We start from the raw sequence: 22,264 nt of genomic DNA on the forward strand, positions 1-22,264 counted from the left end.
ATAATACCTGAAATTCCGGATGTTACAATTCTCCCCCACTGGAATCTGACTTCGCCCTCGAAGTCTCCTTCCTGAAATAGCTCCGGATGCTGCTCCCACATCTCACGCTCTGGCTCCCAGGTCAACTCGGATCCCTTCCGATGTTGCCTCTGAACCTGTACCAGAGGCACCTCCTTGTTCCTCTGAACCTTGATCTTCCGATCCACAATCGCAACTGGTCTCTCTGCGTAGTTCAGGCTCGCATCAAACTGAATGTCCTCTGACGGCACTACCGCCGACTCGTCGACTATACACTTCCTCAACTGAGACACATGGAAGGTATTATGAATCCGCTCCAATTCTGCAGGTAGCTCCAAGCGATACGCTACCTTGCCCACCCTCGCGATCACTCTGAACGGCCCAATATACCGGGGCCCTAGCTTGCCCCTCTTCCTAAATCGAATCACTCCTTTCCAAGGAGATACCTTCAGGAGAACATAATCACCAACTTGGAACTCGAGCTTGGATCGTCGTCTATCTGCATAACTCTTCTGGCGGCTCTGAGCGGTCAACAATCTCTGCCTGACCCGCTGTATCTGCTCTGTCATCTGTAACACAATCTCCGTATTACCCATAACACGCTGCCCGACACCTCCTCCTATACAACAGCTCAAAGGGTGGCATACCAATGCTCGAATGATGGCTGCTGTTGTAGGAAAACTCTGCCAAGGGCAAATACGTGACCCAACTCCCCCGGAAGTCCAACACACATGCCCGGAGCATGTCCTCGAGCGTCTGAATAGTCCGCTCACTCTGTCCGTCAGTCTGGGGGTGATATGTGGTACTAAAATGCAGCCTAGTACCCAACTCCTCGTGAAACTTCTTCCAGAATCTGGAAGTGAAACACACATCTCGATCTGAAACAATCGAGATCGGCACTCCATGCCGTGATACCACTTCCCTCACGTACATCTCTGCTAATTTCTCTGCGGAAGAGCTCTCACTTATAGCAAGGAAGTGGGCGCTCTTTGTCAACCTGTCCACAATCACCCAAATTGCATCGACTCCCGGAGCAATCCTTGGCAATTTGGTGATAAAATCCATGGTAATTTGTTCTGAATTCCATTCGGGAACCTCCAACGGCTGCAACTTACCATGCGGTCTCTGGTGCTCGGCCTTAACCCTACGGCAGGTTAAGCACCTCTCAACAAACCACGCAATATCCCTCTTCATACAGGGCCACCAATACTCTCTCCTCAGGTCTAAATACATCTTAGTGGCCCCAGGATGGGTCGAGAATTTCGACCGATGAGCCTCTTACATCAAAATGGTATGCGTCCCTCCCACAAACGGTACCCATATACGCCACTGAAATGTCATAAGCCCCCGACCATCGGTAACGAATTTCGATACCAACCCAACAACTCGCTCTCTCTTCTGGTTCTCCGACCTCACGACCTCAGCCTATGCTCCATGAATGGTGTCCAACACCGGAGCCATCACGGTCAATCGCAAACATACATCTCACAATGGGGCGCTCTCCGCCCTGCACTCAGTGCATCGGCTACGACATTAGCCTTGCCCGGATGGTACATGATCTCACAATCATAATCCTTGACCACATCCAACCACCTCCTCTGTCGCATATTTAGATTAGGCTGATCCATCAAATACTTCAGGCTCTTATGGTCCGTGTATATCGTACACCAAACCCCATACAGATAGTGACGCCAAATTTTGAGGGCGAACACCACTACCCCCAACTCTAGATCATGGGTGGGATACCTCGCCTCATGAGGCTTCAGCTACCTCGATGCGTATGCTATCACATGCCCTCTCCGCATTAGCACCGCTCCCAACCCCAAGATCGACACATCACCGTATACCACAAAGTTCTCCATTCCATCCGGGAGGGCTAGCACCGGGGCTTTGCATAACCTTTGGCGAAGCGTCTCAAAGGAGGCCTGCTGCTCGGGGACCCATGAAAAAGCGACACCCTTCCGGGTCAACCTGGTGAGTGGCACTGCGATCTTAGAGAAATCCGTGATAAATCTTCGACAATAACCTGCCAATCCTAAGAAACTCCTGATCTCGGAGGGTGACCTCGGCACCTCCCAACTCATCACTGTCTCAACTTTGGCCGGGTCAACCAACATCCCTTTCTGGTTAACGAGATACCCTAGGAACTGGACCTCTCGCAACCAGAAATCACACTTGGAGAATTTGGCATAAAGCCTCTCCAATCTCAGAACTCCGAGGATCTCCCTCAAATGCTCCTCATGCTGCTCTCTAGATCTCGAATATACCAAAATGTCGTCGATGAATACGATCACCGACCGATCCAACATCGACCTGCACACTCGGTTCATGAGTTCCATGAACACTGTCGGGGCATTGGTGAGCCTGAAAGGCATAACCACAAACTCGTAATTCCCATAACGCGTCCTGAACGCTGTCTTATGGATGTCCTCATCTCACACCCTCACCTGATGATATCCAGACCTCAAATCGATCTTGGAGAACCAAGATGCTCCCTGTAACTGATCGAACAAATCGTCGATCCTCGGCAACGGGTAACAGTTCTTGACCGTCAGCTTGTTCAACTCCCGGTAATCAATGCACATCCGGTGTGAACCATCCATCTCTTTGACAAAAAGGATAGGCGCTCCCCACGGCGAGCTGCTCGGCTGAATAAACCCCTTCCCCAGCAGCGCCCAAAGCTGTGAGGATAACTCTTGCATCTCTGGAGGTGCAAGGAGATAGGGCACCTTGGCGATAGGCGTGGCCCCTGGACCCAAATCGATACTGAACTCCACTTGCCTCACAGGAGGCACACCCGGCAACTCCTCAGGAAATACATCCGGGAACTCTCGCACTATCGGATCCTCCTCAACTGACCTCGGCCTCTCTGAATCAACCCGCGTATCCATCACATACGCCACAAAACCCTTACATCCTTGCTGTAGACACTGCCTCACTCTAGTGGACGAACAAAACGCTGACCCAGAATGTGTACCCTTGCCATACACCATAAGAATTCCCCCGCTAGGGTCTCGTATGGTCACCTGCTTCCGCTCGCAGTCGATAACCGCGCGGAATCTGCTCAACCAGTCCATGCCCACAATGACACAGACATCACCCATCGCAATAGGAACCAAATCAATCGGGAACTCAACACCGAAAATCTCGAATACGCACCCACGGATCACCTCTGTGGCATATATCACCCTCTCGTCAGCTATGGAAACTCTTAGAGGCCGACTCAATGCCTCACGACTAACACTAATATGCTGACTAAAAGCCAAAGATACAAAAAACCGACTCGCACCTGAGTCAAATAACACCAAGGTAGGTATAAAATTCACAAGAAAAGTACCTACGCATAACATGATATAAGCATAATATCTCAACATCAAAATAAATACACGAAAGAATACATACCAGCCACGACATCGGGTGCTGCGCGGACCTCCTCCGCGGTCAACTGAAAAGCTCTCCCTCGTGCCCTCGGCGCCTCGGCCTTCACTGGCCGACTCTCGGTAGCTCTGATGGCGGCAGGGGCAGATCCCTGAGGTGCTCCGTGAGCTGATCCCAGCAACTGCGGACACTCTGCCTTCCGGTGTCCGGTCTAGTTGTAGTGAAAACACACTGCAAACCCCTTGGGGCAGTCCTTGGCCATATGCCCCTCCTTGTCACACTTGTAGCAAGATCAAGCTCTACAAACTCCATCATGACCCTTGCCGCACTTTCCACAAGTACGACCCTTCTGGCTCCCTGCTCTGGGATCAGCGAGCTTGACCCGCTTGGCTGCCGGCTGGGACTGTGTCGGTCGCCGATCCCTCCCCTGAGACTCCGCCTCCTCCCTAGCCTGAGTCTCCATCTCAATGTCCCTCTTCTGGGCATTTGCCTGAAGCTCGGCAAATGCCCGGTATGAGGAGTTCGCCACAAACTCCCGAATATCTCTCTGCAAAATACTCAAATAACGACTCATACGTGCCTGCTCAGAAGACACGTGCTCAGGGCAGAACACCGCCCTCTCAGGAAACATCCTGGTGATAACCGTAACGGACTCTGTACCCTGCTTGAGGGTCAAAAACTCCTGTGCCAACCGATCCCGTTCCACCGGAGGAACGTACTCATCATGAAACATGGTGGTGAACCTCTCCTAGGTCACCGCAGCAAGCTCTGCTGGAGAATAGTGTGCTATCGTGAACTTCCACCAGTCCTTCGCCCCCAGGCGAAGCTGGTTCAGCGTAAACCGAACCCTCAAGTGCTCCGGGCATGAGCATGTGTAAAAACAACCCTCAATTTCAGACACCAACCTCATCGCTGCAATCGGATCTTATGTCCCATCAAACTCTGGTGGCTTCGTGTTGCTGAACTCTCGGAACAGCAACGCATCATCACCCTACGGCCTCGCAGCAGCAACAGCTGCGGTGGCCGCTGCAACAGCAGCCTCAGAAAGAGCAGCATAATGCTCGTCAAAAGTCTCAATCAACGTGGTCTTAATAGACCCGAACATCTCTGGTATCTCTGCCCTGATGGCCACAGCCACATCCTTATGAACGATCCAACGAATCTCCTCATCACTAGTCCCACTGCTCTCTGGCATAAGACGTGTCCTCACCATGATCTACCTCTGAAATACAACATATGATACATTAGAAATTCATTCGAGTATACTCGCACTCGATAACTCATCCCTCCTTGATCCCTGGCATCCCGAAGATTCTTACATGGACTGTACACCGCCCCGGTGTTTTCAGTAGTACGGGCCCAATACTACTGTCCGCACCGTATCAGTATACACCCCAAGTCCTCCTCTTCGGATCCCAAATCCCAAGTACTATTATGCATAATCCACTCTCTAAAAAAAATCTTTCATAAGCTCCTCGCTGCTACCTACTCACCCTCAAGCATCTCATAGCAGCTCACCACTCCCTAGGCTAAGGCATAACAAATCAGGCCACTCTAGTCCTAATAGGAGTACCTAGCCCACTCTAGCATGAGAATACATCATATAATATCACAACATATAATATAAAGGTATCTTGGGAAATCACCGTTCGGGCACTGACTGATCGTACACACGACTCTACTCTGCATTTTCAAAAAATCTTTTACTCTTTTTGAAAATATTTCTCAAATGCTCAGTTTGAGTTCAAATACGCCCGAATGTGTACTCGAATCCCTCAAACCAAGGCTCTGATACCAACTTGTAACACCGTAAATTTCAAAACAATTTTCGCATTTTATACAAAACACAATTCATTCATTATTCATAAAAACATCATTGTTTGAAACTCAACTTCATAGCATATGAAAATCCCAAGATCTCATGACATAAAAATCCCGTGTGTGTACTAATCAGGCCGGTGCCTTCCCGCGATCCTCACTAGTACCTGAAACAAATAACACCAAACACTATAAGCACAAAGCTTAGTGAGTTCCCCAAAATACCACACATAACACATATTAGCCACTCGAGGCTATAACTCTGTGGGTCCGTGGACCCTACTCTGTGAACCCTCTGGTTTTAACTCTGTGAACCTTCCGGTTCTAACTCTATAAACATGCACGACATAAATCACATAGAAATAATGTTGTACAACACATATATATAGCATACAAATACTCTGGCACATAACTCTGATTTCCTACTCAAGGTAAAGTATAGTGAGAAGACTCACCTTGTGTATCTCGATAACTCGTAAATCCCTGAAATCACTAGTGCTCGATCTCCTGAGCTATAGTCCTCCTATAACACAATACATCTCTAATTAACACTTTCCCAACTAAGGTTGACTAACCCTATCAAGTCAACATCAGTCAACTCTGGTCAACGGTCAACGGTCAGACCAACTCACCAAGTCTGGCATGGACTCGCCGAGTCTCTATGGGGACTCGATTCCCCTAAGTCCCTTCCGACTCACCGAGTCACTCACCCAAATCGTTTACTTAAACCCTGGTTCGAAATCCCTGAACAACCCGCAGCAACTCGTCGAGTCTGCCAATGGACTTGGCGAGTGCATTCCATGCACAACCCCAAACGACCTTCTGAGGTCAAATCTGTTCCACTAACTCATAGATCCAGTCCTTCTAAGCTTATTTATCACGTAAAGTTCATGTCTTGGTGCTCATATCACACCTAATAACTCATAAATGGTGTTTTATCCTTAAGCACAAAGATCCCAAACCAAAACCTCCATGGATTCATAAAAAGTTTTGACAAAGGGACACTCTGGACCTCCAAGGGTCCAGATCCAGAACCTAACTCGCTTAAGGGACCAAGGGAGCACTAGATTTAGCCACAAAAGGACACAATAAGCCCTAAATCAACATGAACACCACCTCAATAGAAAAGGGTTCGAAAATAGTACCTCAGACATGATGTTCTGGACCTCAAATCTTCAGGAAGCTAATCCTCATGCTCCCTCTTGGCTATAGCTTCCTTTCCCTTGCTAGACAACACTTCCAAGGTCAATAATGGCTCCTTCTCTCACTCCAAACGCTCAAGCTTACTAGGGTTTCACTCTGGGGACTGGTGAGCACAAATGACGACCATAAGGCCCTTTAAATAGGCCCTAAACCTAAGAAATTAGGGTTTCATTAAATAGCGCGGACTCGCCGAGTCCACCAATGCGACTCGTCGAGTCCAGTCATTAATCCGGATGAGAAATCGTGTCTCTACTCGGTGAGTCTATGCACCAACTCGCCGAGTCTTCCACAAAACTCAAAATAAAAATGAATAAATATAATACCTGAAATTTCGGATGTTACAGCGGCTTTGTTTTGTACGCTTCACCTCTGTGTCCATTATCTCAACCGGCTCTTCGACAAACAGGAGATTCTCGTTTACCTTGAACTCATCCAGGGGAACAACGAGGGTTTCATCTGATAAGCACTTTTTTAGATTTGACACGTGGAACATGGGGTGTACGCTGCTGAGCTCTACAAGTTGCTGCAGCCTATAAGCGGCCGGACCAATCCAGGAAAGAATCTCAAATGCCCCGATGTATCGCAGATTTAGTTTTCCTTGCTTCCCAAAATCGATCATCCCCTTCTAGGGAGAGACCTTCAATAGCACCAGATCTCCGATTTGAATTCCAGAGGCTTTCGTCTTTTATCACAATAACTCTTTTGTCGGTCTTGGGATGCTTGGAGTTGTGCCTTTGTTTGATTTATTTTCTCTGTCGTTTCCTGAATGATCTCGGGTCCTATAAGAGTGCTATTTGGTGTTTGTCCCTTTGCCAACTGGGTGTCTCTCACCCCAGTCCAGCAAAGAGGCGATCTACACTTGCGACCATACAAAGCCTCAAAAGGAGCAACCTTATTGCTCGTGTGATAGTTGTTATTGTATGAGAACTCAATTAAGGGCAAGTGCGTATCCCATACCCTGCCAAAATAAATCACACAGGCTCGGAGCATATCTTCAAGCATTTTAATGGTTCGCTCGCTTTGGCCATCAGTTTGAGGATGGTAAGCAATGCTCACGTCTAGTTGTGTTCCCATTGCCTTCTGGAGCGACTGCCAAAATCGTGAAGTAAATCTACAATCTCGATCCGAGATAATAGATATAGGTACTCCATGGAGTCTGACAGTGTCTTTTATATAGATTCGAGTTAACCACTCCATCTTCTACGTCTCTTTTATTCGTAGGAAATGGTCGGATTTAGTCAACCTATCAAATATTACCCCGATAGCATCCAATTCGTCCACTGTCTAAGGTACTTTGGTTATCAAATCCATGGTGATCCTTTCCCATTTCCACTCGGGTATTACTGGTTGTTTTAACAATCCCAAGGGCTTTTGATATTCCACTTTAACCTTGGCACAAGTGAGACACTTTCCTAAGTAAGTGGCAAATTTTGCTTTTATGTTGGGCCACCAATAATGTTGTTTAATGTCCAGGTACATCTTATCGGAACCTGGATGGACAGAGTTTCGTGTTTTGTGCGCTTCATTCTTGATCGTATCCCTGAATCCTCCAAATTTTGCAAACCATATACGTTCCGTGAAGTAGTAGGCTCCGTCTCCTTTGACTTCCAGATTCCTATTCATTCCATGCAGTCTTTCATTAGCGTCATTATCTGGCTTCAATGCCTCTAATTGAGCATCCTTAATTTGTGAAGTTAGGGGAGAGTGGATAGTTATCGATAATGTTTTCACCCGAAGACCTGAGCATTATTTCTTGCATAGGGCATCGGCTAGCACGTTAGCCTTGAATGGGTGGTACTTGATCTCACATTCATAATCATTTAGAAGCTCAACCACCTTCGCTGCCTCATGTTTAGCTCCTATTGATTTAGAATGTGCTGGAGGCTTTTGTGGTCCGTGAAGATGGTGCACTTTATAACATAGGGGTAGTGCCTCCAAATCTTTAGGGCAAAGACCATGGCTCCCAGCTCGAGATCATGGGTGGTTTAATTTACTTCATGTGTCTTCAATTGCCTAGACGCATAAGCTATCACTTTTCCACACTGGATAAGGACACAACCTAACCCTTGATTAGAAGCGTCGCAATATACTACGAAGTCTTCGGTTCCCTCTGGTAAGGATAGCACTAGAGCACTACAGAGGGCTTGCTTCAAGGTTTGGAAAGCAGCTTCTTGTTTGTCATTCTAGTTGAAGTGTACACCTTTTGTGTTAGCGTGGTGAAGGGCTTGGCTATCTTGGAAAAGTTCTGGATAAACCTTCGGGAGTAGCCTGCGAGACCCAAGAATTTCCGGATTTCTGTTGGTGTTTTCAGAATCGGCCAGCCTTCAATAGCTTTGATCTGTTGCGTTTTGAGCATTCTAACACTCCTAAGTTTACATGCAACCGCAAATCCCATGGATCTATGTTTTCTCTATTATACATGCAAAAATGAATATTCCAAGGTATTACCTAATCTAACTGTAGTGTCCATTATGTGTTGCGTCTTGGGCTCGGTCCTTAGTCCAATTTTGTATCCGGAATGGGCCTGTCCATCCGTGATTTATTTATTAGGGTTTAGTATTTATAGATGCTTGCATGCATCTTTATACGTAAGATTTTGGAGTCAATCATTAATAGCGAATACCTTTTATCAATTGTAACCCTAAAAAGCCTCTACATCGGAAGTTCTTTATCGAGCTCTGCTGAGGCGTGAATCTATTGAATCATTCAACTTATTTTCATTCATTCTCGTGTTTGATATTTCTATTTGCATTATTCTGATTAACCTATATAAGGTCTAAACGATCAAAGAGTTTTTCAACTCATCAATTGGTATCAGAGCAGGAGACTGTGTAATTCATACACATCTCTTCTGTGAAAGAAGTGATTAGGGTTCATTCCGCATTCATTGATATTTATTGAGCCGTCACTCCATAATTGACGTATCTCATTAATTATTCATCTTGCCCTAATATTACGTATTACAAAGTCTGATCTTATAACAGGTTAAACGATCAAGCATGGACGATTCTCAATCCAATCCCATCAACATCTCTAACAGCATCGGATCAACAACCAAGATTCCAATCCTCTACACTCAAGACTATGCAGTGTGGACGCACCACTTTGAATATTACATTATTGGATCGGAAGATAATGGGTATCTGATATGGGAAGCTATCACAACTGGCCCCTTCACTCACTCAAGCACTTCAAGAATCATTAAAACTCAAAAGGAGTATAATGATCTATTAAAAGATGTGAAGGATGTCGCTCAGGACGAAAAGGAGAAATTCCAATGCAACGTTAAGGCATTGAGACTAATTCGATTCGCTCTTCAATCCGACACATTTCGATTAGTATGTTCTTGTGGTACAGCAAAGGAAATATGGGATCGGCTACGAGAGTTGTACTCCACAGATGAAGATCTGGAGCACTCAATTCAGACCCTACTTCTCTCTGAATTTGGAGAGTTCAAGCAGAAGCCAGAGGAGGTTGTTACACAAACATTTGATCGGTTCAATCATCTTCTCAGCAAGATGATCAAACATGACATAGAAAGAAAGCTCATCGAACAGAAGGTCACTTTCTTAAATGGCCTAAGACCTGAATAGAGGGCGGTTGTGTCAACGGTTAAAGCGCATGAGCAGTTCAAATCATATTCTTTGGCGAAACTGGTGGTGATTCTGAAATCCCAGGAAAAGATTGTGCTACAAGAGAAGAGTGTGGTTTCAAACTTGGGGTCTTTGGCTCTTCTGTCTAAAGGTAAGAATGCAGCAGAAGAAGAAAAAGATTTGAATCTGGGAGACTACAATTTAACATCTGAAGACTATGCAATGATGGTGTCAAATCTCAGAAGGTTCATCAAGAAGAAGTTCCCTACCAACAAGAACCGAAACTGGCAGGCAAGCTACAGCTCTGAAAAAGTGAAAGAGGAGCCGAAGGATGAAGAATCAAAGAAAGGAGCAAAGGGTGAAGCTGATTCTGGTGTTAGTTGTTTTTACTGTGGTGGGAAAAATCACTACGCAAAAGATTGCGTGTTAAAGAAAATGGCAGAGAAAGATGAGGAGATGGATGAAGAAGCAAGTCTCCTAAAAAGACTGGAGGAGATTAAAAGGATGAAAGCTACTACTAATCTCTCTATGAATGCTCTTGTTGTGCAGGAATCAGTAGATGATGATGAGTTCGGTGGTGTACAGGTGTGGTCAACCGACTCAAAAGATGATGAAGTAAGAAAGCCTTCTCATGGAAAGGCTTATGTGGCGAAGAGTGATGATGCTGGTGGAAGATGTCTGATGGTGACAGATATATCCTAGATGAGAGGATACAACACTGATGATGGAAACGAAGTGGCTAAGGAGCGAGAGGACGTGTGCTTTACAGCGAAGCCTCTCAGTGTGCAGATAAGTGAACTAGATGAACTGATCAAGAAGGTACAATCCATTTTTGTTTCATTTAAAATTCCACAAATATCATATGAAAAAGAATTACATAACTTGAATTCAAGAATTTCAAATCTAGATAGTTGTTTAACTCAAACACGTGTCACGAATTCTAATCTAACTGACCAAATAAGCAGGGTATCATCCAAGAGTGAGGAGAGAAGAATGTGGATTGAGCAGAAGGAGTTGGAGCTGGTTAAATCTAGGGATGAAAATATCTATTTGCAAAGAGACAATCTTAAATTGTTAAAACAGAGGAATGTTTTTTGTTTAATTGCAAAAATACTTTATACTAACATTACTCAGCTGCATTTAGACTGTGAAATAGGCCAGAAGATACATAGCATGATTTTGCCCTTCCTTGAGCTAAAGGAGGATGAAATCGATGCTGAAGCATACAACTGTGAAAGTGTTGTATCTTTAGATGATGTAAATCCCACTTATATGTATGGTCTGGACAAAATTCAATCATTTATAATGTCCAAAGACCATAAAGACATGCTTAAGAATCTTTTGGATGAAAATGATAAGTTGAAACTTAGAGCCGAAACTATACAAAAATTTGACTCATTGAGTACCAAGTTAAGTTCAGAAAATAAAATTGATGTTGAAAATGCATCTGAACTTAATGAGGACGATGACATGAGTGAAATCACTGTAGAGGATGAGGTTGATTGTTCAGAGTTTATTAGGAGCGAACCTGAAAACCACAAAAACCTAATTTCTAAAAATTCTATGGAATTTGCTCGTCTGTCCAAAAATAAGTCCGTCCTTAAAGAAAAGGCTATTGTATACCAAAAGGTTAGAACCACTCCCAATCAGGTTTATAAGGTCACAGGAGTAACCGAACATCAGAGAGCCGAACTCACTGCCATGGTGAATGAAGATAATGCAAATGGCTATGATGAGTTTTTCTGGTCTGCACCGATAGACAACGCAAAGGAAACAGTTGGTTTGTCGGAGCGAACATCATGGAAGGCCAAATGTAGATATGTGGCAGAACCATTAAATAAACCTACCAACTTTGACATGCCCAGTTCCAATGGCACAAAAGAGGTTCCGGTAAAATGCGTCTCCTCAACAAGCGAAACCTCTTCCATGGAAAGTGAACCAGTTGGTCAGAAGCCGAAACAGAAAGCAAATATTCACAGGCAACCGAAACAGGTGAAAAATCAAAAGCAGCAAAGAAATCTGAGGTACAAGAAAAATCTCTCAGAGCGAAAGCAATTCTGGCGCTCCCAAAATCCTCACTATACTCACTTTGATAAAAACTCCAATCCAAAAGTAGAAGAAAATAAGAGTAAAAGAAGCTTCAGTCCATTGGATCAAAAGAACCAGAAGAAGAATTTCAGGCCATAGGAAGAACAAACCCGGAAGGACAGGTTCGGTCCCGAAAGTAACAACAACCAAAAGCCTAGTTTCGGTCCACCAAACAACAACAGACAAAGACCGGAGTTTAGTCCATCAAGCTTTTACAGCAGAAGACCCAGTTTCGGCCCAGCAACCTACAACAACCGAAAAGCCAGTTTCGGTCCATCAGCGAACAACAACCGAAGGTCTAGGTTCGGTGCCTCAAATGGTGACAACCGAAAGGGTCATTTCAAACATCAAGTTAGGAAAGATTCTTATTCTAACTTCTATTCTTCTAATTCTCCTTCTAGGCCTAATTCTCGTCCTACACCAAGCTCACACTCGAAGAAGGATTTGAAAGGAAAAAGTAAGATTTCCTCAGAAAATGAAGACCGAAAACAAGCAAAAGTCCAAACTCCCGAACCTGAATCCAAAATACCTGCATCTAACTCCAATAAAATCAAAGTGTTTACTATTAAGAGGAAAGATAAAACAACCTTAATAAAACGAACATATCTTGTTGATGTTTCTCTTACTATTCCTGTTTCTGTAAAAGGCTCACGAGGACCCAAGAAACTTTGGGTTCCTAAATCTGCTTAATTTTTGCAGGTTATAAGTGACGAGCAGTTTGACGAAGAATGGTACATAGACAGTGGCTGCTCACGTCACATGACAAGAAGGAAGGAAGAGCTATGGGAGTTTCGGTCACTTCAAAATGGTGGCAATGTCATGTTTGGTAACAACTCTTATGGAACGATAAAGGGTTATGGGATGATAACCAATGGAGACTTTACAATCAGGAAGGTGGCGTATGTAGGGGGATTGCAGCATAACCTCATCAGTGTGTCTCAACTGGTGGGAGGTATAGGTCTCAAAGTCTTGTTCGATGACGAAGGTTCAGAGATAATAGAGAAGAAATCCAACAAAGTTATTCTCAAGTCTGAACAAAAAGGTGAAATGTTCCCTCTGAATCTCAGACCAATCAAAGGGAATCCAACCATATGTCTTTTGTCCAAAGTCCATTCAGACGAAAGTTGGTTTTGGCACAGAAGGCTCTCACACCTCAACTTCAAAGACATCAACAAGCTAGTCACCAGTGGTCATGTTCGGGGACTTCCACTGCTTCAGTTCGATCGAGAACACTTATGTGCTGCATATGAAATGGGGAAACAAAGTCGCCAAAGTCACCCAACAATCATAAACACCAAAGTTGTTGAACCACTTGAGTTGCTTCACATCGACTTATGTGGTCCATCATCAATCGAGAGCATTGGCGGTAACAAGTACATCCTTGTTATTGTTGATGACTTCTCACGATTTACTTGGGTATTCTTTCTAAAGCACAAATCTAAGGCGACTCCCAAACTGAAGATCTTTATCAAGCAAGTCAAAGTGCAACTGAGAAAAGTTGTTCGAAACATCAGGAGCGACAATGGAATGGAATTCAGGAATAAAGAAATTGAAGATTTCTTAGCAGATGAAGGCACCAGTCATAATTTCTCAGCCCCCTATACACCTCAACAGAACGGAATTGTCGAAAGGCGAAACCAATCCCTGTGTGAGGCGGCCCGAACCTTGCTGAGTTTTGCTTCCCTTCCTCTATATTTCTGGGCTGATGCCATTGTTGCAGCTTGTTTTACTCAAAACAGATCTTATCTCAACAAGTGTTTCTCTCTCACCCCTTATGAGATTATTAACAACAAGAAGCCGAATATCAAGTTCTTTCACGTGTTCGGTTCAAGGTGCTTCATCTTCAACTCCAAAGAACATCGCAACAAGTTTGATGTCAAAGCTGATGAAGGTATGTTTCTGGGATATTCTCTTACTTCAAAGGCATACAAGGTTTTGAATAAGCGTTGTAAAAGAATTGAAGAAACCTATTATGTGACGTTCGATGACAATTACGTCAAGAAGTTGAAGTCTACCGAAGAAGTAATTGGAGAGATTTTCTCTCAAACAGGTCAAGTCACAGCCTCAATCGCCAATTTCTTTGACCAGTTCATGGATTTATTTGATGAACCTGAGAAAGCTAGTCATTCTGAAGCCACGGCAGCATACAACAAGATTGATCACCTTAAGAACCGAAGATACAACCAAACAAATGGGAGAAGAAGAACCAGTTCAAAACGAACCTCCCTAGAGCGGTACTTCGGTCGAGGGGGAGAATCAATTCTCTTTAAATCGACAAGGCTCACATATCCAGGGGGAGAATCCAATCTTTGATGCACCCGAAAGTCCTGTAGAACCCGAAAGCCCAGTTTCACCCGAAAGTCCTGTGGCGCCCGAAAGCCCAGTTGCACCCGCAAGTCCAGTGACAACCGAAAGTCCGGATCAGCCCTAAAGCCCAGTCGAAGAAAGACTTTTTGGTTCACATACATATGGTTCATCATCTGTCGAGGGGGAGAATTCCGATATGCACTATGAGGATGATGTTCAGTCAGAGTTGGAAGAAATGCTAAATGATGAACTGGATCCATCCTATGATCCAAATTATCCTCCTCTCGCCAAATGGACCAGAGATCATCTTGTATCTCAAATAGTGGGTGCTGCATCAGAAAAGGTTCTAACTCGATCACAACTGAAGGCGAATCAAACTGCTCTATTCTCCAAAGTAGAAATCTACACGTTTAATTCATTCATCTCCAAAGTAGGGCCGAAGACCGTCAATATTGCTCTCGATCATTCTGATTGGGTTTAGGCTATGCAAGACGAACTCAATGAGTTCAAAAGAAATAAGGTCTGGAGACTCATTCCAACACTAAAAAATGCCTCGGTTGTCGGTCTCAAATGGGTGTTCAAAAACAAAATGGACAAGGAGGGAAATGTGATTCGAAATAAGGTTCGACTAGTGGTGAAAGGATATTGCCAAGAAGAAGGAATTGATTACGAAGAGACATTTGCTCCAGTTGCAAGGTTGGAATCCGTTCGTATATTTCTTGCCTATGCTGCACTGTCACACCCCCGAACCAGACGACGGAAACGTCCGAGGGCTATTGTGACTCAATTGAATACCATCACAATGAATATACATGAATCATAACATCATTCATCACCATGCATTGAAATATTACAACCATCAGTGTTTACATTCAGTACATTGTTTTTACACATTACATCTCCAAAACATAGACTGTTCGATACTAATTAAACAAACATCATGACATTAATGGATACATTTTTCCTTTATTTACCTGTTACCTGAGAATACAAGTATTTTGGAAAACGTCAACATATGAAATGTTGGTGAGTTCATAAGTAATGTTTGAAAAGTAATGATTTGTATTGTTTTGAAATCCACCAGAAAATCCGATATTTTCTGAAAAGAGTATCGTATAAAAAAAGTGTGAAGATCCATAAGTATGCTTGTTGATTTCTATAAGCATGAATAATTGTTAGACTTGGTATGCATCACATAGGTGTAAGAGTTGAATTCCCTAGGAAAACCCGATGTTTTCCTAATACTTTAAATTACGTGTTTTGTATATTGTTATGTCGTTGCGACGTTTGTATTCGATAATTCCATGTGACATTGGATTAATTATGGGTTATGAGTTGTTATAATCACACATTAATGAAAATGACTAGCTTATAACTATACAAACGATCCCTTAGGCGTCATCCGTACTACTCACTTAATCCAACCACCCTAACTTCTCATAGCCCCACAACCTAGGAGAAAAGAGGGTGCGAAGCCCCCGTTATTTCCATAAGTCGTTCAAGGCTATCGTGAATGCGAAAGGCCCTTGGCCCGACTCGCATTTGACTTCTCGACTTTACTAGCAGTACCAAAGGACTCTTGGGGCCCAACAGCACAAAAGCTATTGAAAGTCCTTTTACACGGAATTAGGTCGTATAAGACCCAACAACATGTAAGCGCATTTCCTTCGGGCCTAAAGATCATGTCATTGGACTAGCTAGGCCCAACAAGCACGATTTGAAACTTTCGGGCCCAAAGATGGTGTATTGACTTCTTGTGAATTTCCGCGTGTGTATTGACTTCCCGTAAATTTCCGCGTGTGTATTGAAGTATCATTGTTTATTGATTTTTGATTCGTTATTAATTCGAGACCGAATCAATTCATTTGGTAACGATTTTGGTGTTGAAGGTGTATTACGTTTCGCCGGTAGTCGTGGTACTCGTATTTTATCTTAAAGGATTTATTGTTTTAAATATTTGAATTTTTCTTTTTGATGCCCCTTCTGGGATAAAATTTACACTTTTAACCCTTTATATAAAAGAATTTCCATTTTAGTCCTTAAACCATTTTTCTTGACACTTTAGTATCAAAACTTGTTGAAAAGATATTTTTCAGCCCAAATTTACTTGATAAACAGTTTTAGTTCCTCAAAATGAAATTTTCTCGGTTGAAACCTCCATTCTCGCAATTTTTACAATTTTGACCCAAAATGGAAAATTTTTGCATCTTTGGTCCCTTTTTAATTTGAAAAGCACTTTTGACCCTTGAAATAGATTTGGTACACTAGTAATCCTCTGTTTTACAGAAATGTGCAGTTTCAGCCCCTCCAAATCAAAATTTTCTCAATTTGGGGCTTTATTGGGCCGAAAAGTCCATTTTGGCCCATTATGCTTAAACTTCACATTTTTAACCCTTCAAAATTGTTAATTTTCAGAAAATACATATTAGAAACTGTTTAGACTCATCTCAAGCTTCAGAATTTGTATTTTGTCGTTTTGGGCTCCTTAATTTTGCATTTTTAGCATTTTGAGCCCAAAAATGTGTTTTAAGTCCAAACATGTTCATATTAACCAACTAAGTTATTTTTCTAGACTTGATTAGTGTGAAATGGTATAAATTATACTTATTTCATTCTTCATTTTGTAGATCTCGGTTTTTAGGTTCTTGTGGCTAGTATAAACATCATAATCACACAAGATCATACATATAAGCATAAAAATCACACAAGGCATACATATACTCATACATCTACACATTTGCTTGTATTCTCCCCCACAAAAACTTATAAAAATAGAAAAATATGGGGTATGAAGCTCACCTTGAGTTGGCTTTCGGTTTTGGAGAATATTAGAAGAAGTTTGATGTTGTTTTCGGCTCTAACAAGTGTTCCCTTGTTGATTTCGAACTTAGGGAGTTTCTAAGAGAGTGATCATGATTTTTGCATGGATTAGAAAGAGATTTTTGATAGAACAAAGAATCTAGATCATAGATCCAAGCATAATCTTACCTTAGATGAGGAATTTGTGGAAATATCTTCTTGAAAAACCTTCTAAAATTTGAGATCTTGATGAAGAGTGGAGGGAGTTTCCTTGAGAGATTTGTGAGAGAATTGTGTGTGTGTGTGTGTGTGTTTGGAATCAGACGAGAATGAGAGAGAGAGGGAGAAGAAGAGAAGTGCTTTCATGGGAAGATGAGATTGCATGGATGTTTGAAGTGCAAAAGCTTAGATATCCTCCATATAAAAATGAGGTGGCAAGCAAAGTCAACAGTTTCCTCTTGGGTTTGTAGTTTGGGCCGAGAGATAGAGAAGACAGATGGAGATTTGTGCCTTTTTTGTTTAAGTTCATAATATGGATTCCAAGTTAATGGTTTTCGCCCCATTGGCCCTTTTAGAGTAATTCACGGCCCAAATAAATATAAATATGATTCTTATGGCCCATTAGGGCTAATTAGGTTAGTTATGGCCCAATGAGGTCCATTAAAGTGTTTTATTTCATTCTAGGCCCAATATGGCCCAAAATGTTAAAATGAATGCGAGTGGGTCCAATTAGAGCCCATTTAAGAGTTCTAAGCCCAAGGTAGCCAAATTGGAAGCTTATTGGTCCTTTGGGCCCAATAAAGAAGTCCTAGTCTAAAAATGGACCTAAAGAAGAACTTCTAGGGTTTCCAATTGCTTAACGACTATTTGAATTCTTTGCATGGGGTGTTTGATTGAAATTTTGTTGTCATAGAGTAAGCATCATACATGCTCTTATGTTTTTGATTCATAATTTGACTTAAGTGTTGTGGTTACAAGGCACAAAATTCATGATTGTGACATGCACATAAGAACTTTGATGTCTACCAGATGGATGTAAAGTGCGCCTTTCTGAATGGGGAACTTGAAGAAACCGTGTACGTGGAGCAACCTCCTGGTTTTGTAAATGAAAAGCATCCAGATCACTGCTACATCTTAGATAAGGCTCTTTATGGTCTGAAACAAGCACCTAGGGCATGGTATGAAACATTAACTAAGTTTTTAAAGATGTCTAAATTCAAAAAAGGTTCGGTTGACCCAACCTTCTTTCGTAAATAGGAAGGTAACCACCTTATGATCATTCAAATCTATGTCGATGATATCATCTTTGGCTCAACGAATCCTAGCCTAACAGATGAATTCAGAAAGTTGATGGAGACTAAATTTGAAATGAGCTCAATGGGTCCGATTAACTTTTTCCTTGGTTTAAATATTAGACAGGGACCCGATGGCATCTTTATCAACCAGGAAGCATATACAAAGACTCTCCTTGCTAAATTCGGCATGATGGGAGACTCCAAGGTCAAAGTCCCTATGGCGTTCGGCACCAAGCTCACACCATCTTTGGAAAAACCGGTAGTCGACATAATGCTATATCGCCAAATGATTGGTTCCCTGATGTACCTCACAGCTAGCAAGCCCGATATAATGTTTTCAGTGTGCTATTGTGCCAGGTTTGAAGCAAATCCTCGTGAACCACACATGCTGGTAGTGAAGAATATATTCCGGTATTAGAAGCGAACCATCTATCTCGGTCTCTAGTATCCCTCAAACTTAGGTTTCTTCGTTCAAGCCTACTCAGATGCAGACCTAGGAGGATGTGGTCTAGACCGAAAAAGCACTACAGGAGGCTGTCAATTCCTCGACGGGAAGTTGGTGAGCTGGAAATCTAAGAAACAAACATATTGCAGCCGCCTCCTGCACATCTCAAGTGATTTGGATCCAAAGCCAACTCCGGGATTATGGACTCAATATGAAAAAGATCCCACTATATTGCGACTCAGAAAGTGCAATTAGGATCTGTCATAACCCAGTGCAACATTCCAAGACCAGGCATATAGCACTGAGGTATCACTTAATTAAGGATCATGTGGAAGATGGAAATGTAGAAATTTACTTTGTTCGAACCAATGATCAACTGGCCGACATCTTCACCAAAGCCCTTCCTGAAGCACGTTTCAATAAAATCCTACAAGGCCTAGGTATGATGGAATCGGAGTCTATTCCAAAAATGCCTTCTCAAAACTAAAAGTTGGAAGCGAAATGAACCGAACGCTCGGTCTATTTTGGGGTCGGTTCACACGGGAACCGAAATGAACCGAACTCTCAGTCTATTTCGGGTTCGGTCCCACTGCACTTGTTTTTGCTTATCTCAAAAAGGTGATATATTTGGTTGTATACTTTTGTACAATTGTTTTCTAAAAATAGAAAAATATTTTTTAAGGAACCGAAATGAACCGAGCGTTCGGTCCATTTCTGGTTCGGTTCGAAATTTGTTTTGTTTGGTTTGATTTATTTTTCTCTTTACAAAAATATCAAAAATTCCAAAAATATTTTCTTTCTTTTTGTCTCTACTTCTGTTTATGTTAACAGTTTATGGAATATCGATAGGGCTGGTATCATTCTCACACTTTTTACTAGCTAAGTGTCCCTAGAAGCATGCTGCTGGATGTTGTCCAAAGCCTCAACTAATTTTGAATAAAGCCTTATTGACTGGGTATATACAAACCTTGTCTTCCCAATTAGGTTGCTACATTTATTCTAATCATGAGCTACCTTACTCTTTTCTCATATGAGTTAATAGTTTTCTGCTTAGTCACTATTTTTATAGCAGAGGTACTTTAGTTTCTTTACACCACCTCAAACATTTTTTCTCCATCATATTCGGTTCATACATGTAACCCTTGAGACTCTCAGAAATTACCATTGAGGTTTATGGTTAGACAATCTCTGTGTTTGTGAACTTAGCTTCGTGTCACTACGTGCTAAGTGAAACCCACAATTCAATACCCACTATGCACTGACGGTGAACAATTAAATTTGCTCTAGATTTCACTCATGAATTAACGAATCCACCCAAGTGGTTGTACCATGAAATCTCTATTTTTCTTTTTGTGTGATTCTTATGAAATTGTTACATACCATAACATTTCTTCCCATAGAATCCAATTTCAAATTTTCTTGAGATTTCACACCAAGCATTTCCATCAAGTCACTAAAATACTATCCAAACCTACTTGTTCAACAGACCACATTGATCTCACAAGTACTTCATTCGGTTTCTATCTTATGTCAGGATCCGAAATTCTGAACTGAAGCGAAATCCACCCCTCTAAGCCTAATTAAAAGATGCCTTTCAACACTTCTTAACAAGTGCTTGATCATAATTCAACGGGAAACCACACAGACACTTTAAAGTCTCTCCTGACTTTGAAGGAAGAGATTCGTGCCCGGGATCCACTGTTTCGTGTCTATATTGACATCACAAGTTCCCACATATATTTTGCTTTATTTCTTCATCTTTGACACTCTATGCACAAAAATCTTTTTGATTTTCCAAAACTCTGGTTTGGTTAACTACAAGCTATTTTTTATGTAGCTCCGGTTTTTAATGCTATATTCCCAAAGGGATGTTGTGGTTTATCTACGTGTTTGTTTTTATTTAGTGAAGACAGCTCATTTTAAAGATAAGATGATGACTCAGCCGGGAGACTAAAGGTTTCAAGAATTTAAAAAGGTACTTGATGGGAAGACGTGCAAAATGGAAACATTTTTCTCTCTCATGCGTAATCATAGGGGTTGGTAACCGTCACGCGTCAATCGACTCAGGAACCACTTCACGTTTCAAGAAGATTTGGTGGCGATCTTTCTCTCACCTCTAGAGACGGTATAAAGGGTTAAACCCTAGGTGTTTTACCTCTTTACTGCACCCAAATTTCTGAGAGCAAGCAAAGACGCTTTTCTCCCACTGTTCATCTTCTTCTTCGAAGCACTCAAGAATGGCGGATTCCTCCTCTATTCATGAAACCTCCCACATTCTCCCAATCAGACCCCAGCAAAGCTTGGTCATTGATCTCACAGCAGTTTCCTATGATGCCTTCATGTACCCCATAGTGGAGTGTCTCAAATACTCTCCACTGGTTCTCGCACTGACCAAGGTCGAAACTGTACCTATGGAATGTCTATCCCAGATTTTCTCCACTACTCACTACGATAAGTCTATTGATCGCATCTACTTCGACATTCTTGATACCAAAACCTCCATCTCAAAACAGCGATTTTGCTCGCTTCTAGGGTTTGAACTCGATGAGTCGAGGGTTAACCTTGATTTGATTTTTGTGGGACAATTGTTCTCCATGTTTTACAACATGGGTTACACTGAAATCCTTACCATTATCACGAAGTTCAAGAAGTCGTCTCTTCCTCCTCAGTGGAATGGCTTTTTCACGATACTGTTCAAGGGTCTATAAGAGAGGAGTGCAGGTTCTGATGGGGGCTAGTCGTCTGTTCATGACGATTCTCTATGGGTTGTACAATGGTGTCAACCTCGACTATGGCTCAGTTCTATGGAAGCAATTAATCCAAAGCCTTGCCTCTACTTCTCGCCACTCTGAAATTTCCTATGCCAGGTTCTGGAAGCTCGTCACCAAATGGGCAATGGACAAGTATCATGTCCTCGTTGTGGCTACTTCTCCACTCTCCACGATTGGCGTCTTCCACACCACAAAGATCATCGTTACTGATCCTTCCAAGTTTCTATTTGTTGGCTCAATTCCTGAGTCAATGTATGCTTGTGTATCAGGGGAGAGCCGCATCATCAAGACCTACAAGGAGTTTCTTCCTTTGGTTCCCAGAGAGCTCACTCCAGAGATGCTTCAGTCTATCAATGACACCGACAAACCTGCTCCTAGGAGCAAGAAACCAGAAAAAGGGAAAGACAAGAAAGTGGTCAAAGGGGCGAAAGGCCCTTCTCCTAAAAAGAGAAAACCGACGAAGGCAGCCCAATCACCTCCACCAAAGAAGAGGAAAACCCATCCCAGGCGAAAACTCATTCTTGCCTCTTCCTCCAGTGAATCAGAAGA

The sequence above is a fragment of the Lactuca sativa genome, chromosome 1 (genome assembly GCF_002870075.4).
Source record: "Lactuca sativa cultivar Salinas chromosome 1, Lsat_Salinas_v11, whole genome shotgun sequence".
Taxonomy (NCBI): Eukaryota; Viridiplantae; Streptophyta; class Magnoliopsida; order Asterales; family Asteraceae; genus Lactuca; species Lactuca sativa.